We start from the raw sequence: 8,475 nt of genomic DNA, 5'->3' as shown, positions 1-8,475 counted from the left end.
CCAGGCGGATCTCGAACCCGCAGGCTCAGGCAATCCACTCACCTCAGCCTCCCAAAGCGCTGGGATTACAGGCTGAGCCACTGAGCCCGGCCTGTTCTTGTTAATGTATCCTCAGGTTTTAATGTACAGATCTTACTGCACCGTGTCGGTGTCCAAGGGACCCGGGTTCCTCTCAGCTCCTTTTGTCTTTTTCTGTCTCCCTTCAGTGTTCTGACCATCATCAGCCTGCCCAGGTCAGGGTCCTGCAGAAGCCCCAGCTCTGCTGGCTGCCCAGACATCTAGCCAATGGTAGGGCACAGGGTCTGGCCTGTCCCCGGACTGCAGAAGGAAAACATGTCTCTGCTCAGGGCAGAGGCAGTTTGGCCACGGGTCACACCCACGTGCACCCCTGAGAGATGCTGTCTTGCTGATTTCTGCCCAGCCAGGTTGGGGCATGAGGGGCCTGGGTATCACCGTCCTACTGAGGGCAGGGTGCAGGCCAGACCCCAGCAGCCGACCCTGAGAGTGTCTGCTCCCATGTGGTGTTGCCACCACAGGATTACCAAATGCTGGCACCAAAGGAGCCTCAGAGGGGAAGGGTCAGTGAGCAGATCTTTCCACTCAATAATGCTGCTTTGGGCCAGGCGTGGTGGCTCACACCCATAATCCCAGTACTTTGGGAGGCTAATGTGGGAGAATTGCTTGAACCCAGAAGTTCAAGACCAGCCTGGACAACACAGCAAGACTTCATCACTACAAAAAACCAAAATATTAGCCAGGTGTGGTGGCACACATCTATAGTCCCAGCGACTTAGGAGGCTGAGGTAGAAGCATCGCCTGAGCCTAGGAGGCTGAGGCTATGGTGAGCCATGATTGTGCCACTACACTCCAGCCTGGGCAGCAGAGTGAGACCTCGACTCAAAAATAAGATTAATAATATGCTGCTTTGACAAAAGTTGGGTAACCGTGTGAATAGTCCCATGCCCCCTGTCAGCTGGGGCCTTCTGGATGTTGAGATCCTGATAAGGTTGCCACAGATCCCCACAAGATGAGGCCTGAGGAAGTCCTAAGCTTTCTAGAGTATCTAACCCTTTTCCCATGCCTTTCCTATGGGCTCACAGTCCAGCTCCTGGTCCCAAACAGTTCCTGTAGAAGAACAGGCACATTCCACAGCTCTCCCTGGAGGGGATTCTCACCCAGCTGCCAAGACAGCAGAACATTCTCCAAGCTGTTGTGCCATTCAGTCACTGCTTGCTATGAGATCTTTTCTGGGCCTTGGTTCCTCCATCAATAAGAAGAGGAACTGGATTCGTGCAGAAACCTCTTGGTGGGGAACCAGGAAAGGGAGGTTACAGCTGTCACGGTGACGAGAGGACTTTGGTGGCATTTAGCGTCCAGAGTCCAGGTGTTCTGTGTGCCCCACCCAGCACAGGACAGTCTCTCACAACAAAGAATTGCACCCTGCACCCCCAAATAAAAATTGCCGAGAGTGCCCCGGTTGAGAAGCCCTCGCGGGTGATCTCACATGTCCCTTCCAGATCTGTGGTTCTGAAAATCATCACCCAAACTTATAATCAAACATTCTTTAAAAAAAAAAGTCTTACCTTGAAATGACAGCTCCCAGCTTTGCTGCCTCAGAGATGTGGGGCTGCGGCTGTGGAGATAAGCAGTCCAGCCCCGGAGGGATCTGGAAGGTTCCTCCCAGCTCCAGCATTCTGTGATGCTCTGCAGTTGGAGATAATAACGATGGCTTCTGCACCAGGAGCAGGCCTTCCGGTCTCCACAACCCGCGAAACACCACGGCTGCCTCCTTTGATCGGCTTGCCAACCCTGGGAGGTGGGAGATGAGGACGTCATGGCTCAGAGAGGCTTGGAGATGAGTTCAAAGTTATGTAGCTGGCAAGAGGTGGAGTCGGGATCTGAACCCAGTACGCTTTCCCCTCCCTGCCCACCACCACTGCCATGTCCTCCAAAAGAGGCAGCTTCGACCCACCTGCCTTCCCAGGAAAGGCGAAGCATCTCGGGACTCTGAAATGCAGCCCAGAAAGGCCAAGCACACCCGCTGACGCACACACTCAGCTCACATTTACATCCACATGTACACTCACCCCCCCCCAGTAGAAAAACTACCGAGGTTACCATATATTTTAAAAATCGACTTTGGAATTTTTTTTAAAAGGAGACAGAATGGCACAGGGAGAAAGTTCTGCAAGTCAGCTTTTGAGAACTGGTCAGACGGGGTAAAGCACCCTCTCCCTCAAAGGGGCACGGGCCAGGCTAGGCATGGAACCTGTGCTACTTACTGCAATGGCAGGATAAAAGGCCCAAGGGGCTGGAGCCAAGAGCCCTGTGACCAGAGGTGAAGCGTGTGGCACTCCTCATGTGCACCCTCAGAACCTCCCACCCTCCCTGCCCAGGCCATCGCCCAACCCACCCCTCGCCGCCCTGGCCCACCCTGCACAGGACACGGTTGTCACGGTTGGGTCGAGGGTCAGATATGCAAAAGTAGTCGTGCCTCGGCTCTTGTGCTAAGTCATCATGCTTTCTGTGTCAGAGGTGTTCAGGTGACACAGGGAATCTGCATTCTTCACCAGAGAACTTTTAAGACGGGATCAAATGTCACCCCGCTGTTTAAAATCCCCTAAGGCCACGCTGTCCAAAGGGTGGCCCCTGGAGCTGCTTAGAAATGCAGCATCAGGGTCCCACCCAGGCCTATCTACCTGATTCTGCATTTTAACAAGCTCCTCAGGTGGTTGGTGTGCCCACTGCTGAGTAAGAGACCGTGCTGACCACTCGCTTACCACACGTAGTCACGTGGCTTCCTTTCAGTGCCGAAAAGCCGCCAAGCCTTTGCCATTCCAGGTCCCTCCCACTGGCTGATCCGTCAATCAGGAGTGCCCTTCCCCTAGGTTTTCACGTGGCTGGTGTTTTCATCCTCCAGGTCTCAGACCAAACATCACCACTTCAGAGAGGCCTTCCTGGCTTAGCTGATCTGAAACAGGTCCCCATTAGTACCCCGCACTTATATTCATGGCTGTACTGTGTACACCAGGATCACGCCTATTCACCCTGCCCCCCCAGCATCCACACAGTGCATGACACACAGCAGGCCCATGATAAATACAGATTGAGTTGATTTTGAATGAATGAATGAATGAATGAATGTAGAACGAATACGGTCATGAAATGTAGGACAAATGTAGTCATCCTTCAATGATTCAGGCTCACATGAACCACACTGTGAATTAACCCATGGGTTCGCTTTGCAAATGGGAAACTGAGGTGGGGACTAGAAAAAGGTGGGGAGTTGCCCATGATCCCCCAGCAGGTTGGTAGCAGGACCGAGGTCTTTGACCTTTCAGGCCTCAGCGCCTCAACTCACACGCGACCCCCTGCCTGAGGTTTCATGCAGCCCGACACCGAGGGCTGTTTGCAGGGGCCACTGACCTACATTGTGAATAATTGCATTATGCAGAGGGACTCTCGGGCCAGCTGCTCTGCTTTCGCTGCACAGATGGGGGAGGCTTTCCCGGGCAGCTTCTGCGCGTGTCCTGCTGAGCCGCAGCCTGACCAGAAGTCAGGTGCGAGCACTTTCCTCTCTGGCCAGGCAGGCGCAGCCTCTCTGCTGGGCACAGCGCCCTGCTGGGCAGGAAAGGGCATGTCATCAGCGTGGGTTCTGTTTGCAACACCAAAGTGCAGCCTTCACAGAGCTCTAGGACATCTAACAATTAAGTCCTTTCTCCCTCGAATACAGCACCTCGCGGTTCATAGAGTAGGGTTTATACCCACCGTCTCCTTGGATTTGACATGATGCTTGTGATAAAGAGGGCAGGCTGGGGCAGGCACATGGAGAGGGAGGAAGGAGCACTGGTTTGGGAGTCAGGCAGACCTGGGTTTAATCTCAGCTCTGAGACAAGTTAGAGATCTTGGGCAAATTACTTCATCTCTCTATGCCTCTGTTTCCTCATCTGTAAAATGAGAACAACACCTTGGTGGACTCCCATGAGACTTCAACAGGATGATGTGTGTAGAGCTGTCAACCTAGCAATTAGCACATAGTTGTCACTCATGATAAAGCAGCTCTTGGTGTCCTTATGACCGATGGCACCAGATGATGTCAGTCCACTCTCCCTCTGAGACTGCATCTCATGGAAATCTTCCTGGTCTTACTAGAACGGAAGACCCATGTGGATAGGGCTCTTCTGTCCCGGTTATTTCTGCATTTCCCATGCCCAGAACGGTACCTGGCAAATGGTAGTGCTTCATACCCATGGAGTGAATGAATGAGCGATTGCTTAGGTAATTGCAATTAGTGAGCCACAAGTAAGGAAGAAAAATAAAGAAGAAAAAAAAGCAAGTTGAAAGTTTTTGTAAGCCAGTCGTCCGGAATAAAAGAAACATTCTCAGGGCAGCGCAAGTGCTGTTTTGTACAGAGGAGAAGGGGCTGAAATCCAGGCTTAGGCACAGGCGTTGGTGCCCTATGCCCTCTGGCCTTGGACTGCGTGGACAGCCCACACGGGTAGCCAGCCAAGTGCAATGCCCAAGTATAGCCTGGGTCCTTCCCCAACAGCCCCCAGCAGCTGCCCCAGGAGGGGATGGGGGAAGAAGCTCCATGGTGCTTGGAAATCTGGCCTCGTTTGAAGCCAGTTTGTGCCTTCCAGAATAGCACAGGGTGCTGCTGACAGCTTCACCATTTCCAGCCCCAACTGAGCCACAGCAGTTCTGTGTCCCCAGCAGAGGGTGATCCACAGCCGCAGGGCTGGACCCTTCACGCGGTTTTTTGGTGCCCTCTAGTGGTACTTTGGTGCACGACAGCAGAATGTAAGCACAGGCAGGGGGCTGGAGGGGAGGGTGGTGACCCATCCCCACCCCGCCCCCTGTTGCATTCCCAGGCACATCTCTCCCCATGTGTGTGACTGCACTGGCCACTGTGAACTTCAGCCCAGGCAGGATCAGCACGGATCAGACAATAGCTTGTACCGTTTGGGGGTTCAGTGCAGGAGTCAGGACTTCTCTCACAGACTCCCCATCCGCAGCCTCACAAGTACAGGGACCTCATCATTCCCAGAACTACCCCCTAACCCCTGCCCCTAGGATCCATGTCCTGTGGCAAGGAGACAGGGCTACCTGAGGGCGATGTTAATGACCAGAAGATTTGGGGGGTTTATTTCCGGGTCAGAACTTGCATACAGGGGAGTGGAGCTGGAAGCAATTCTGCCCCCATCGGGACCACTGACTCCTCTGAATTCCCAGTGGACCCTCTGTTTGTGACCCTCCCCCCTCCACCACCGAGGCTGTACTTAAGGGTGGGGGATCAAAAGGCCAGAGGTAAGAATTAGGATGCCAGGATTCAGAAAGGGCAGAGCAAACAAGGATGGAGAGGGGAAGTTACAAACAAGGCGAAAGGTAGCCAGGCTGCAATGTCAGCAGCAGAGGGGAGAAGTCAGGGCTAACAGCAATCCTGCAAAACGACCTGATGGGTCTTGGTCAGCTCTAAGGAACATAAGAATCACCGGTGAAAGATGATGATTCTGAGAGCCAAAGGGGTCTGGAGCCAGGAGGAAGGCCAACTCACTCAGCACTCCCTGGGGGTGTTGAACTCAATTCTAGGCCTGCAGAGCAGTGGTAGACTCAAGCAGGTTGCCTCCCTGTCTTTGGGAGACTGAGACAGGAAGATTGCTTGAGCCCAGGAGTTCAAAACCAGCCTGAGCAACAAAGTGAGATGTCATCTCTACAAAAAAATAGAAAAATTATCCGGGCGTGGTTGGTACGTGTCTGTAGTCCCAGCTACTTGGGAGACCAAGATGGAAGGATAGTCAGCCCAGGTGGTCAAAGCTTCAGTGAGCTGTGTTGTGTGCTGCCCTCTAGCCTAGGTGACAGAGTGAGAAGCCCACTCAAAAAAAAATATCATAGCCAGGTTCGGTGGCTCAGCCTATAATCCCGCACCTTTGGGAGGCTGAGGTGAGTGGATTGCCTGAGCCCGTGGGTTCGAGACCCGCCTGGGCAGCAAGACCTCACCTCTACAATAAATCAGAAAATTAGCTGGGCGTGGTAGCGCATGCCTGTAATTCCGGCTACTTGGAAGGCTGAGGCGGAAGGATCGCCAGAGCCCAGCAGGTCGAGGCTGCGGTGGCCGGGAGCGGCCACTGCACTCCAGTCTGGGTGACAGAGTGAGACTCCAACTCAAAAAAAAAAAGATCGACTTGTAGAGGAAAGCACAGATGGTGTGCTCCTTCTCCATAGATCTTCCCTCCTGAGAAAGGGTGTGCAGACTCAGAGAGAGAGCTTGGGATTATTCTGGAAAGCCCCAGGGGACAGACAAGCCCCAGTGGGTGGAGGTCCAGGAGGAGAAGGTTCTGGTTCAGTAAAAGAACTGTGCAACCATCTCACCAAAAGCATCTCACCAGGGAGGGGCTCCCTGTCCCTGGGGTCTATAAGCCAGACAAACCCTTGTCAGGTTCCTGTGAAGAGAGCTTCATTCCACTGAACGCGGGTGTGTGACAGAACCAGTCCTCTCTACACCGAGAATCTAAGATTCCATCATAAATGAGTGCTTTTCACTGCAGAACAACCAACACAATCATCATTAAAGGTTTTGCTGTACATGCATGACCGTAATGGGCCCATGCTACTGTATTCTGATGTCTTCTTGATTTTGTCACATTAGAGAAACCCAGATTCTGCCACTAAGTGACTGTTGACCTTGGAACCAAGTCCGTTCTGTCTCCTGAATTAAACTATGAAAGGATATCAGGAGACCCCCATTGCCCTTAGTGAAATGCAGCCCAGCTCCTGAGTGGGCCACAACAGAGGGAAAATCTCTAGCCCTGGCCACTCTGACTTTCATGTCTGGAGATCATCTCCCCCAGGGGTGTCTCTCATACAGAAGGCCTCAGGGGACCCTGCTGTCCCCTCTAGCACTCCAGCCCAAGTGTGGACTCAATACCTCTAGAACCAAAGAGGTCGAGCTAAGGCTGTCAGTGGCTTGGGACAGCACAAGAGAAATCAAGCCCGAGAAAACACACAGCTGGATGATCTGGTTACAAAATGGCCTGAGCCTACAGGCCCAACCACTTCTAGCTCCTTCTGCTTCCACATGGAAGCACCACCTTTCCCCAACTCACAGGTGCCCAGGCCTCCAGAGCAGGGCCAATAGAAATCATTTCCAATTCCGGCCTGCCAAAGTCCTGCCTTCCATCCTGAGTCCCATTAAAGAACACCTTTTTCCTAGTGATTGACCCTGGGGATGCCCACCCTGATTCTCAGAAGTAGGGCTTTACTCTGGACCTCAACAAGACAACTCCACCAGAACACAACATCTTGAACACAGTTCTTTGATGATATACCCTCAGTGGGATTTATTCTCTAAAGCAAACAGATTTGCAAAGAAATCTTCAACTTGACTTAGTTCGTTGTTGATAGTTGTATGGATGTATCCATTTGGAAACTATTTTGGGTCTATTGTAGGATTGAACAAATGAGTCAATATTTTGATGAGGTTAGAAGCCAGAGATCTCACTGTGGGAGAAGAGTGATGCAAATATGAAATGGGAGAAAGCAAACAAGAACTCTGCGGTGTTGGATTTTATCAATACCTACCTATAGATAGATAAGAGATGGGGTAAATAATGGTGGTGATGATGGAGAGAGAGAGCATGGCTAGGCGTAATGACACCCTAGGAACAGTGAGAAAATCAAATACCTAGATCTTGGCATCTGAATATCATTCTCTACTAAAAAGAGCCAGGACTTCTCTGAAAAATGGCTAACTCCAAGGCTGAGGCAAGAAAAGTACCAAGAAGTAAGAAAGTACTCAAAAAAATTACAGGGACATGTGGAAAAAACATAGGAGGCAGCATGAAGGAGTTTTCCACTGAACAAATCTGGAAAAAATGTAAGCATCAGAATGAATAAGGAGCTGGGCATGGTGGCTCAAGTCTGTAATCCTAGCACTTTGGGAGACCAAAGTGAGAGAATTGCTTAAGCCCATGCGTTCAAGACCAGCCTGAGTAATTTGGTGAGACCTCATCTCTACAATAAATTAAAAAATAAGTCGGGTATGGTAGCGCGTGCCTGTAGTTCCAGCAACTTGGAAGGCTGAGGCGGAAGGACCGCCAGAACCCCGCAGGTTGAGGCTGCAGTGGCTGTGAGCATACCAGTACACTCCAGTCTGAAGGACAGAGTGAGACTACAATTAAAAAAAAAATGAGCCGTGCTCGGTGGCTCAGCCTGTAATCCCGCGCCTTTGGGAGGCTGAGGTGAGTGGATTGCCTGAGCCCGCGGGTTCGAGACCCACCTGGGCAGCAAGACCTCATCTCTACAATAAATCAAAAAATCAGCTGGGCGTGGTAGCGCACCTGTAATTCCAGCTACTCGGAAAGCTGAGGCGGAAGAATCGCCGGAGCCCAGCAGTCGAGGCTGTGGTGGCCGGGAGCGGCCACTGCACTCCAGTCTGGGCGACAGAGTGAGACTCCACTCAAAATAAAAAATTAAAAA

General features: G+C 51.9%; 1 protein-coding gene across 2 annotated transcripts in view; it reads left to right on the top strand.

Annotated features, from left to right (window-relative positions):
- GABBR2 (gamma-aminobutyric acid type B receptor subunit 2) overlaps positions 1–8,475 on the top strand; it is a 280,913-nt gene that overhangs the window by 246,730 nt on the left and 25,708 nt on the right. The gene's annotated exons all lie outside the window — the stretch shown is intronic.

This window comes from Carlito syrichta, unplaced genomic scaffold (assembly GCF_000164805.1).
Source record: "Carlito syrichta isolate Samal-C Ts95f unplaced genomic scaffold, Tarsius_syrichta-2.0.1 Scaffold288168, whole genome shotgun sequence".
Lineage (NCBI taxonomy): Eukaryota > Metazoa > Chordata > Mammalia > Primates > Tarsiidae > Carlito > Carlito syrichta.
Note: the sequence above shows the minus strand (reverse complement) of the source record. Positions and strands in the feature narration are given on the sequence as shown.